General features: G+C 44.4%; 1 long non-coding RNA gene across 3 annotated transcripts in view; it reads left to right on the top strand.

Moving 5' to 3' along the window:
* The first annotated feature begins 8,463 nt into the window (after positions 1–8,463).
* The window catches only part of LOC141371041 (uncharacterized), a 68,977-nt gene continuing 64,686 nt past the window's right edge, over positions 8,464–12,754 (top strand). For 2 of the 3 annotated variants that reach the window (XR_012375645.1, XR_012375644.1), the window contains exon 1: positions 8,464–8,662. This is a non-coding gene — a long non-coding RNA (uncharacterized lncRNA). The remainder of the gene's footprint in view (positions 8,663–12,754) is intronic. The other variant, XR_012375646.1, reaches the window with a different exon arrangement.

The following is a 12,754-nucleotide window of genomic DNA, read 5'->3' on the forward strand; positions in this document are numbered from 1 at the left end:
TATTTCTCTCCTCCCCGCCCCCACCGCCTGCCTCCCTTTGACAGTCTCCAAAAGGAAGCATCATAGAATCTCAGGCTTATGGACATTTAGGCTTGAAGGGACAGTTAGAGATTGCTGAGTGTGACACTCTCTTTGCAGAGGAGGGGACTGGGAACCCTCCAGGGACACGACTCTCCCAAGGTCACCCTGCTGGTTTGTGGCAGAGTGAGAACTGACATCCAGCCCTCTAGATTTTGAGTTCAGTTTTCTTTGCAACATACTACACTGACATTCGCATTTCCTTTGGAAATGTCTTCCTTGCCTCTGATTTAAATTGTTCACTGTGTGCTCTAATTCCAGTTTCCCACCATTTTCTCTAAGAGCGGTGAGGGTTGGCCATTTTTCCTGGCAATAAAAGGTCTTTTGTCTTGAATAATGGAATGCTCTCTGTTGGCTGCGTGTCATATTCTCCTCCGCTGGGATGGGACCATGCCCATTTCACACTGGCACTCATCTGAAACTAGCAAGCATTCTGAAGAATGAAAGGCAAAACCAGTAGTTACTGCTGTTTGCAGGCATTTCTCAAATACTTGAGACCAAGGACGAGGTCTGGTTCTCACATGCGGGGTTCGTGCAGATGTCCCCTCTCTGGGGACAGGCCGTTGTCTGTTCACCGCTGACTGAAGACATTGTTTCTAACTGGCAAAACTGTAGGGACGTAGACAAGTCAGTTGGGGTCCAGAACTCGAAATAGCTTTGTCTAGAGCAATCCTTTTCCTACTCTTTCGTTCCTGGGTTTCCATGATCTCCCTTGACATTAAATTCCCCTCGAGCTGGGCTTTCTAAACAGACATGCACTACCTCTTTGTATATAAATACTTACTATACCCCTGCCCCTCCCTCCCCTCTTCATTATTAGAGCGGTGTTCACAGTGATGTGTGAGTTGAAAGCCCAGGCGGCTATAATTCTATATAACCACAGGAGGGCAGGAGAGGCTAAAGAATGAAAAGAAAAGGCACCTGAAAACAAACTCCCCTTTGTTCACCGAGAGGCCAAAAATCATCAAATGATCTGCAAAACCTGGCAACTTTTAAGAACGATAGAAGAGTGTTATGCATTAAGTGGCCAGGTTGCTAGCTTGACCATCCGCAGTAAAGCAGAGGGCTTTTGGGACTCGTGATTTACAAGCTGCGGTCTTTGGCAAATCAGTTAACCCTCCTAAAGGGTCTCGGTTTTCTCCTCTGTAAAATGGGCCTGATATTGCCCATCGCCCAGGCTTACTGTGGGACTTGAATCAAAGAGCACGGGAAAGCACCTGCCCTGGCTTCCTTCCAGCCTTCCTCAGCAGTTGGTCCTCGATGCCCGCTGCCCCTCGTTCTTCGATGCCAGACGTCGCTTCTATGAGAAGCCTTCCAGATTCCCTGATCCTGGTCTCACACTGCTTCGTGTCTGTCTCTCTGCTAGTCTAGCTCACATTGCATTCTACGAGGAATGGTGCCAAGTGAAGTCTTGCTAAGTGCAGGATGGTGCCATAGTGGTCAAGGGCTGGGCTTTGGCATCAGGCGGGGCTAGCTTCTTCATTTACCTATGTAGGCGGGCAGGCGACATCCTTCACCTTCCTAAGCTCTAGCTTCCTCTTTGAAAAACAAAGGGTTTCTGTGAATATTAGATAGGAGACGGTGGGGTCCTTATCTGGCCCAGGAGAAGGCCCAGGGAACGGCGGCTGTCATAATGATTGTCATTGTCCTCCTTTTTTTCTGTTTCGTTTCATCTTGTTCAAGTCCACTAACTTCCCCCGGTGAGGACAAGTCTTGGAAAAGGTGCCTGGACATCCCTGGAATGGCAGTGGATTTTCCAGGGAAACAGCCATGCATGTTTGTTTCGAGCAGCTAACAATGCAGCTCTGGACACCCCAGCCCAGTGCCTTCCTGTGTCTGAGAGAGAGACTAGAAGATCGGCGGTCAGGGTGCGGGGGGGGGGGTGGCCTGGTTGCCACCAGGATTGGGTGCTGTCCTCCTCCCATTCTAATTTTTGTTAAAAAATTCACGATGAGTCTGCCATCCATTACGTTGTCCGAGCAGATTAGCTCTCATTTAAAATTTTGTCTTGGGAGGTGGCAGTGTCCCATAAGCTGTTTCACTGGTTCACCGATGATCAGTCGGACCACGGGAGACAAAGGAAGCAACGATTTTTAGGTCTAAGCACAGATTCTAACCCTACGTCACAGAGAGAAATGCAACCAATAAACCGGCCTTTAGCAATAACCATTATCACAAATGTGTTGTGTGTCCGAGTCTTTGCGAGAGTCTCCGCTAGAATTATATGAATCCAGCGGCGCCTGGAGGTTAAATACAACTTCGAAGTTCTAGTCTCACGCGCCTCTGTGTGGCTGATACGCCCTTAGGTGTGTCGTGGCTTTCCAGGCAGGAGAGGGGGCGGGGACAGGTGTTGAAGTTTTCATGCCCATTCACACTAAGTTTTCATTCTTAGTGTGGTCCTGGACTATGCCAGGGTTAGGCCTTCCAGGATGACCTTTCCAGATGAAAGCTGTGTAGCAGTGGCAATAACACGAGTTCTTCTGGGTTATTCTGGAGAAGCAGAGAAAACATCCTTGCCCCTTTCACTGGAATTTTCCAACCTCTGGCAGAGTTGGCTGTGTTGCTCTCATCTTCAATAAAGAAGCAGCTCTCCTTTGGCCGGAAGGTCTTGTCTGGAGGAGGCTGAAAGCCTTGTTCTCTTGGGGAGGACTGATTTAGCTGGAATCCGGCTAAGCCCAGACAGGATGGTGTCCTCGGGGAGGAAGGGGAGGGAGAGGGAGGGATGGAGGCGGGAGGCCTGGACAGTGGCAAAGTTAACTTCTTATTTACTCCTGAGTCTCGAGTTTACATTTATCACTGGGTGATGTGTTTGCGCCAAGTGACAGGCGTATGACATCTCAGAAAACTGTAGAAAAGAGGGCTTTGTAACAATCCGAATAGAAGAAGGGGTCACAAATATTATATCATCACACAGCAGCCAGTGGTACAGTCCTGAGATTTGAAAAGCACCTGGACTTTCGTTCGTTCGTGACTTCATTTCAGCAAAATGACATTGCTGGGCACATTACATTAATGTAACTGATTTCAATTTCATTGGTTTTTAGTTTTATTTATATGTAACACTTAAAGTTTATTTTAGTTTAGAGTTATATATCAGTATTTGTACATGTTTGATCAATATTTGTATATGGTTTGGTCATAATAAAAAGAATTTGTCAACAATAGGAAACTGCAAGTTTGTTTTTAAGAGTTTATACATTATTTGTGTTTCAGAAATACTGGATTAAAGGAGATTTAAGAATGCTTTTCTGTAGCAGGGTTCAGTTAGGGAAGGAGAACCACCATGAGTGAGATGGAATAAGGAGTTTTGTTTCTTTTCTAGGGACTTGACCTTCACCTGTGGGAGCTGGTGAAGAAGTCTATGGAAGGCGTTGTCTCTGCGTCTGGTCTGATGGCCAGCCTATAGCTCTGCAGGGCTGGAAGTTGGGGAAGACAGCTGGGCACGAAATAGCGCAGGAGAAAAGGACAAATGCCTTTTTTTTTCACAAGGTAAGTCTAGAACCCACAGCTGTCTTCTACCACTAGTTAACATTCATCACCATACATAGTTGTAGGATTTTTTTTCTGATAATGAGAGCTTTTAAGACCTATTCTCTTAGGAACTTTCAAATACACAATGTGCTATTAATTACAGTCACAGTGCTCTACATTACATTCCCATGACTTTTTTATTTTATAACTGGAAGTTTGTAACTTTTGACCCCCTTCACCCATTTTGCCCATCCCCCACACCCCCACCTCTGGCAGCCGCCAATCTGTTCTCTGTATCTATTAGCTTTTCCCTCCAGATTCCACATGTAATGAGATCATATTGTATTTCTCTTTCTCTGCCTGACTTATTTCACTTAGTATAATGCCTTCAGGTTCCATCCATATTGTCACAGATGGCAATGTTTCATTCCTTTTTATGACTAAATAATATTCCATTGTGTGTAGGTCTATCTATCTAGTGATGTGTCTACACATCTATATAGTGGTATATATAGATAAGTGTATATACTGATGTTGAGTACCTATCTATTCATGTATCTGCTGGCCATCTGTATGTCTTCTTTGGAAAAAATGTCTATTCAGATCCTCTGCCCATTTTAAAACCAGATTTTTTTTTGCTATTGAATTGTTTGAGTTCTTTACATATTCTTTATATATTTTGGATATTAACCCCTTATCAAATATGTGACTTGCAAATAATTCCTCCCATTGCCTTTCATTCATTTCACAGGTTGCCTTTTGATTTTGTTGATGGTTTCCTTTGCTGTGCAGAAGCTTTTCAGTTTGATGTGGTCCCACTGGCTTATTTTTTCTTTTGTTGGCTTTGCTTTTGGTGTCAAATCCAAAAAATCATCACCAAGACCGATGTAAAGGAGCTTCCTGCCTATGTTTTCTTCTAGACGTTTCAATGAATTATTATTGAATGAATAAATGATTTAAAGAATAATACTGAGCTTTAGTCTATAACATTTTGGTGATCTCAGTTTGGCAGTTTAACCCCACAGGGTTTAGAACATGGTTGGTGTTCGGTGAATATTTACTGGATGAGTTACTGAATGGTATGGCAGGAGGAACAAAGGACTGCCAATCAGGAAGCTTTGGGGTGGTCCCAGTTCTGCTACTAGTTAGCTGTGGGGGACAGGGTTAATCCCTTCAGCTCTGTGGCCTCCGTTTGGTGTAAGGGGGTCAGATGAAATAATTGCAAAGTAAGTTTTTGCTTAGAAATTTTGCAGTTCTATGAGTTGATCAGATTGCTTTCCAAACCAAGTACTTGAGAATCCCAGAGTGTGAGTGATCATTATGAAAAGCAGCGCTGGCTGAGGTCCCAGGACTAAGAGTTTTGGAATCCAGCAGTTTGCCCGAGGACCTACCTGGAGGATGGTTGAGGGGAAGAGGGAAGACAGGTGCAGAAATGGGGATCACAAGAGCACCCCGGCCAACTTCACCTGCTTGCAAATCGTGCCTCATGCTGGCTCTGACTCAGTTTGAATCTGGTTTCTCAGCCACGTAATATTTTCTGTTGAGCGAATTCTCCTCTGCGGCAAGGTTCTTTGTCTCATAGCAAGAGGCAGTGTCATCTTAGATCCCAAGGCTCTCTGGGACACAGACTTGTGCCTTGAAAAGCCTTCTCTCTCTCTCCTTAAGCACCGATTTCTTAAAACCATCCCAGTTTTGCCAGGCCTTCCCATATACATGCTGTTTGTACTGAGCTTGACTGGTGGCTCCAATTTTGAGGACTTGATGAAAACGGGGTGGGAAGTCCTTCATTACAATTTCTTGTGCCCTTTCCTTAAGCAGCTGTTCTTTTCCTTCTAAAGGTATAAGATGTCATTTGTAGTCTTTGAGCACAAGACAAGAAGATTCTCTAGCTTAGGTCATGGTAAATGATAACTATGCACCCTCATTTCTGTGTCAGATGAAACAATCATTTTCCTATGCACATCTCATCCTCGTCACAACACAAGACCTTAGAGCTATGAGGTCCAATTTACGATAGTTCATCTAGAGCTTAAAGTCAACCTTCAACAGTTTACTGAGTAGCTACTGTATTGTTGGGCTGAAAAGGTGCTTGGGGAATCCCGAAGTATAACCAACCATAAGGCTTTTCAAGAATGAATCATCTTTTTGGAAATAGAACAAATACGTGAACAATGAGGAAACTAAGGGACATAATAGGTGGCTTATAATCCCGGTAGGGCTTCAGGAACGTGCTTTACAAATCTATGTGATTTGCAGAGAAATTTGCTTGTGGGTGTTGGGTACGAAATTGGGCTTTCAGCAGTTGTCAGAAAAGAGGAATAGCACTCTGGGCATGGGAGTGCAGGGGTGGGAGTGCAGAAGTGGGTGTGTGTGTGGGGGTGGTGGTGGTGGAAACAGCCCCAAGGGACTACAGTGAGTAGAGAAAATGTCACAGGAATGCTGGGCAGCTGGCTAATAGGACTTCTGTGTGTTTTCAAACTCATCTTTCCTCGATATTTCTAGACCCTTCTAAGGCAAGATGCTGGACCGGAGTTTAGGAGCTCCCCGGCACAATCTCAGTCTAGGGATATGAGCCTCTCTTCTTGGAAAATATTTTTAAAGAATGATGGTCCGAGATAACCAGTTTGGATTCCTGGGCCTAGAGCCACATTCCTAGAGCCTTTCCTATTTTAACGGTGCAGACTCTCTCTTTTTGCTTCTTTCCTTTCTAGCATGTCAGCTTCTACTGGTTGTGGTTCTGAAAGGACTTTGCAGGTGGCAGGCCAAAAAAAAAATAAATAAATAAAATAAATAAATGCCTCCCCCCCCCAAATACCTCTTTAATTTATGCCTTCCCATCATCTCGTATAGCTTTCCAAAAAATGAAACACGTACATAAAGACAAACTACATTCAATATGCCAAGCAGGCCAGGGAGAGACGAGCCTCTTGATCATTAACCAAGGCTCGGCGGAGGAATTAGGTTGTATGATTCGTCGCTCCAGGCCTGGTGAAATAGTATTTCATTTCAGTCCTTCATGGGCTTCAGGTTGCCAATATCTGGGCTTTGAAGTGGTTTCACCCTCTGTGATGTAACTGGATCCCTGGTGCTGGGCCTAAAGAGGCAGTTTCTCATAGTCCCTTGTGCCCACACTAGCCACCGGTGTGTTGCCAGCCCATGAACCTGATTGGACTGCCGCTCTGGTTTCCAGTGATTCTCCCTGAGGTCTACATTTCCTGCACTAGATACTCTGAGAGATGGAGGTTACAGTACATCCCCCCCTTGTGCGTGGTAGATGCTTGTGCATTAGAGGGGGCAGGTGCTGAGATGGGTTCAAATGCTGTGAATTTCAACTGCCCAATTTCACTCTGATTTCAGAGTGACTGCACTAGGCACCCTCCCCACCCCCCTTTGTTTTGGAGAAGGTTGTTTCTCCACACTGACATGGGGCTTACTTGTTTATTTGGCTCTTCAATTTCCATTAAGAACGGTAGCCCTCCGCTTTTCCTGGTTGATTATTGAAGGAAATCAGTATTTCAGTAATCAGAATCACAGACTGTCTGCACTCCAAGGGTTTTCCAGAAATTATAAAAACCTGAACTCTCTCTGTCCAGTCTTTTTTCCATGGCCAGTTGTGAGAAACATTTTTTTTTATATTTTTTTAGAGAGAGCAGGAGTGGTGGGGGAGGGTCAGGTGGGGAGGGAGAGAGAATCCCAAGCAGGCTCCACCATGCTCAGCGCAGAGCTGGTTGCGGGGCTCGATCTCACAATCCTGAGATCATGACCTGAGCCAAAATCAAGAGTGGGATGCTTAACCGACTGAGCCACCCAGCCCCGAGAAAGTTTTTATTGAAGATTTTCTGAATGAGAGAATTAGGCTTTCCACACCTCACTTTACCTTTGAGAAAAACCACCCTGCCGGAAAGCTTTGTGCTTGGGATGTGCTTTGGCCCCTTGCAACAGATGCTTGCACTGAATTTCACCCTGAGCTTGTCTCCAGCCTATGCTGACAGATGATACGGGGAAAGCTGTGTGAAACCTACTAGGTTTATTGTAAGGAAGCTTTTGAAAACATTATCTTACATCATAGAGTACCCTTTTTATCAGGATAACAACAACAGAACAAACAAGTATAGAGATTCTCTCGTGTCTCAGCATTAGGGAAAATGTGCTTCTCCTGAACTATGGTTTCTTAGGAAAAACAGTTTCGTAGTAGATATCAGTCCAATGTCATTGGATTGGTCCCTGCTGAGTTGAAATTTTTTGTAGTTCGTACACATGATTTTGATCTCAAAGTGACTGTGGCATATCTTGGAACTTATGCTCATGGTACATTCTTTTGCAATATATTGTCAAAAAGCTTTCGGCTGGTTTAAAATCATGGCCTCAATCTACTGCATCAGACCTATAAATGCTCATTTGTTTTGTAGCTTCTAAAATAGTCTGGGGTAAGTGGATGGTATTTATTTGAAAATGTCTTGCAGTTTGGGGTTATAGTGTGTTTCTTCTATCCACCCGAATTATTTTTTTCTAGATCTCTTCACACTAGGTGGCAGAAGTGGCTCATAGAGGAGCTTAACTCCCTAACGGAAAGACTCTGATGGCCTCTGGGGGAGGGGAAGGGGGGCAGTGAGGCAGTTTCTCACAGTGGACTCTGGCAGGTCCTGCTCTGGTGAAGTAAGTGAATGCGTGGCTTGGGGGGATGGTCTGATTCTAAGCCTGTGGCCCCACACATGTTCTTTCTGTCTCTATTTTTGTGCCAGAGAGAGACAGAGAAAGAGACGGGGGCGGAGTGGGGCGAGAGGGAGAAAGAGAAAGAGGGAGGGAGGAAGAGAGAGAGAGAGAGGGAGAGAGAAAGAAAGAGGAGCAGAGAGAGAGAGAATGGAAGGAAAGAAGGCGGGAGAGAGAGAGAGGAGGGAGGGAAGTGGGGGCAGGGAGAGAGGAAGAACACCTTCTTTTTCCCTTTTACGAAAGTAACCAGAATCTCATTTAATACATAACAAGACAGATGAGGAGTCCCAAGCCTGCGTGTGAGGAGCTGCAGAAACCCGCCGCCTCTGTCACTGCTGACGTCACTCTCCACAGGGCTGGGAGGTGCCAGGTTAGCGGCACTCCTGCTTGGAATTCTGCTCACGTATGGCCTTTGGAGCATTTCGGGTTATTCGGTCAGTGTGGGGAGGTGGCATGAGAAGTGGACAGAGGGTCACACAGCCTCCTTCCGAGACTTGGCTTTGTCTTGGGCAAGTCACTTAATCTCCTTAATACTAAGTTTCCTCATCAGTGAAATGGGGACAATCATAGCCCTTGTTTCAACGTGTGGTTTTGAGAATTAAAGGAAATAATACCAGGGAAGCGTTTGGCACCTGGGAACCGTACAAGATATGTTAGTTGTCATTGTTTTTTTTTGGTTTTTTTTTTTTGATCTTGGACAAGGCAAACACTGTGAACCTCAGTTTCATGACCCACAAAATGATAGCTTTGAATCCTATGAATTCCAAAGTTTTTTGTAGCCTCCGAAGTTGGAGACTTTGTGTACTGTGTGTGCAGCGTTTCTGTCATTTTTATGTCACTCCCAAGGTCTCCCACATGGCTGTGCACACAATAGTTAATTGTGTGTTTATTAAATGCTTTTTAAATTCAAACTGAAAAGAAAATATACTCTTTTAATGTAATTTATTTTACAGATAAGTAGATGATTAAGGCATAAATAATATATTCTGTTTTTTCCCTCTTGTTGATTCATTTAATCATTACTTTTAAAGATTTTATTTATTTGCTTATTTGAGGGAGAGAGAGCGAGAGAGCACAAGCAGGGGGAGCGGCAGAGGGAGAGGGAGAAGCGAGGTCCCCACTGAGCAGGGAGCCCGACGTGGGGCTTAGATCAGGACCTGAGCCAAAGGCAGACGCCTAACCGACTGAGCCATCCAGGCACCCCTCATTTAATCATTACTTTTAAAATAATGCGCATTTATGGAGCAAATCCTTACTACATACCAGGAACTGACTGAGAAGCCGTGAGGGAAAGAAAGCTAAGATAGAACATGAATCCTGTCCTCAGAGACCTGAGCTCTGGGTGAGGAGGCGGACTGTGATGGGGCCACAAAACTGCAGTCTGCACGGGGTGCCCTTGGAGTACAGGGTGGACACGCCTGTTACAGCAGGGCCTTGCAAGCCGTTGGGTGTAGCTGACCCTATGTAGAGTGGTAAGAGACGGGGCAACCTGAAAACATTTCCTAGGTCTGGAGTGTGCCTAGGCTATCAAAACAGCCACATGTGAAGCTTCAATGTGTAGAAAATGCTGCATCTTTAATTGTTGGAAATATAATACTGGCTTTATTTTAACAGTTCGTTCTAAAAATTCTCTATTACAGAAATGACAATGGGAATAATTGTATTATATTTACAGTTTATAAAACTTTGACATCAACTTATTGGTTAATCATAATGTTTCTTGCATTTAATGAGCCCATAGTATTTACCAGGTACTGCATTTGGCACCTGACGTCGTCACCCCTCATTTATTCCTAATTAGAACCCTTTGTAGCAGGAACCCGAGTTTACCACCAGGGGGTGCTAATATGGGGGAGAAACAGATCTATGCTCTGTGAGGTCAAAGAACATTTCTATCCATCTATCCATTATATCTCTAGCCTCTGGCATGGTGCCTGGCATATAGCAGGAATTTAAGTGATATTTCCTAAGTAACTAAATGAAATGACTTGTCGAGGGTGGTAGAACTAGTAAGTAGTGGAGTCAAGTACAAAAGTACTGGATTTTGACAATTTAGATTGGAAATAATCATGGCTAGAGAAAATCTATTTTCTGTAATGTGGAAGCAAATCAAGCTCAGTATATGTCTTTTTGGCCATAGACCCTTGCTGGAAAGGAATACACTCTTTTTTTTTTTTTAAGATTTATTTATTTATTTTGAGAGAGTGAGAATGAGAGAGAGAGAGAGTACATCAGAGGGGGGAGGGTTAGAGGGAGAAGCAGGCCCCTTGCTGAGCAGGGAGCCCGATGTGGGACTCGATCCCGGGACTCCAGGATCATGACCTGAGCCAAAGGCAGTTGCTTAACCGACTGAGCCACCCAGGCGCCCAGGAATACACTCTTGATAGTCATTTGGTTTTCATTCATCAAGGATGTTGACTCTTTGGTGAGATGGGCTTGAGCCCTACATAAGATGGCTGGCTGAGTAGGGACTCTTTACCCCTTTCTCAATGAGATCGGTGTGATGAGAAAAGCAAATAGGATGAAGTAGGGAACACATCATTCCTGCTCACCTTTTCTTCTCTTAGAGCTAAGCAACTATGACCTTTTACCTTCCGTTTGTGTTGAATTCTGGCTGAAAGGGATTCGGGGAGACTGCTGTTCGCTGTAGCAGTGAGAATGTGGAAGCTCCAAAGGTAGACATAAGTGTATTATGTTTCTAAGAAATCTTCTGATTCTTAAACAACCTCTAGTTCATGGCATTCTATTATTTTCTAAATAATAGAATGGGAAAAAAGAATTTTTCCCTAAGAAATGTGGCACAAAGCTGATTCCAAGATCAGCTTCTAGTCTTGGAAGTCATTTTAATTGAGGACAGGTCATCAAAAGTTTGGGAAAATGTACATACCTAAAGAACATTTTTTTGAGACTTTTCAGCTTACTCTCTTTAAAAATAATAATTTTCTCCTTAATGAACTGGACTGAATAATTCAGCAAATAGTTGCTGACTGCTTACTAAATGCTAGGTCCTGTGTTGGGTGCTGGGGATGCAAAGATGACAAGACATAGCTCTTGCTTTCAAAAAATGAAGTGGGAGATAGACCTGGAGGCCACCTGAGACCCTCAGTGGGGGGAACATGGAAACGCCTATGGATGTACAGGAAAGTTGGAAACAGAGGCCCCAGATAGCTTCCCATCATTGGTGACTTGAGGCCAGGAGAGCGCTATAGACTGAACTTGTCCCCAGAGTTCTTATGTTGAAATCCTAATGTCTATTGTAATGGAATTAGGAAGTGGGAACTTTGGTAAGGGGACCAGGTTCTGATAAGGGCAGAGCCCTCATGAATGGGATTAGTGCCCTTATTAAAGAGACCCCACAGGGCTCTCTTACCCCTTCCCCCACATGAGAATACATGGGAAGCCAGCAATCTACAACCCAGAGGAGGGTCCTCACCAGAGCTTGACCATGCCAGCACCCTGATCTTGGATTTCCCTGCCTCCAGAACTACGAGAAATACATTTCCGTTGCTTATAAGCCACCCAATCTGTGGCACTGCATTATAGCGGCCTGAACTGCTGGGAAGGTAAAGAAGAAGGGAAGTCCTTCTGGAAGGGACAAAACCACCTGCTGAATATGAATGGATGAAGAGTTTCCCACCCCCCTGGCAGTAATCTCATACCTCTACCTCATCGCTTTGATGACCAACAGCTCCCAGGCTTTATGATCAGATTTAGTACTGTATTATTATGGTTTGTTCTATATTTACCAGCTGAAAAAGGCTGACTGGAATGACCCAGATGGTTCTCAGGTGGAGAAGCTGAAGCTTTCCTCTTCTTCCTCCACTGATGTGTGCACCTCCCACGTTGTCCTCAGACGGGGCTCTGAGGTGCTGATTTCTCTTTGGCCATTTATCTTGAGTCTGTGATATTATTCATTGCTTCTGCAGCCTCTTCTTTTATTCTCTCCTTGTTCCTATTCTGTCGTTCGACCCATTCTGAAATGATCCCATTTTTTCCCTAAGAAATGTGGCACAAAGTTTAATGCAAACCTAAGCACAGAGACTTTTGGGCAGAACTTTTGAGTATCTCTATCTCCTGTTAGAGATGGAAGGATTTCTGGAGATCCCGAGACCTAGCAACACGTTCAGTAATCTGACCAGCTCCATGCCCTTGAATTCCGATTTCAGCTTAGTTTACCAGATGGAACCCATGACCATCAACGCACTAGAGCAGTGTTAAGTCTCACAATGCCAGCAAAGCAGTGTGTCTCATGATTAGACACGAAGGGCAGGTAGCAGTCATTCAGAAACCCTGAAATGGCAAAGTTAGGGAATTGGGTTTTGAAAATGAGTCACCCAAACATTTTCTTTCCAAACATCTGCAGGTTGTTAGCTTGATTTATTTTGAATTAAAAAATCTTTTTGAGCTGGCTGACAGCTTATTTTAATTCCCAGCTGTTAAAATGTTTCAGCAATTGGAATTAGGGGCTGTGCCATGGCTTTTGATGTGGTGGGAA

The sequence above is a fragment of the Callorhinus ursinus genome, unplaced genomic scaffold (assembly GCF_003265705.2).
Source record: "Callorhinus ursinus isolate GAN/ISIS: 27379988/994484 unplaced genomic scaffold, GSC_fseal_2.0 scaffold54, whole genome shotgun sequence".
NCBI classification, from domain to species: domain Eukaryota; kingdom Metazoa; phylum Chordata; class Mammalia; order Carnivora; family Otariidae; genus Callorhinus; species Callorhinus ursinus.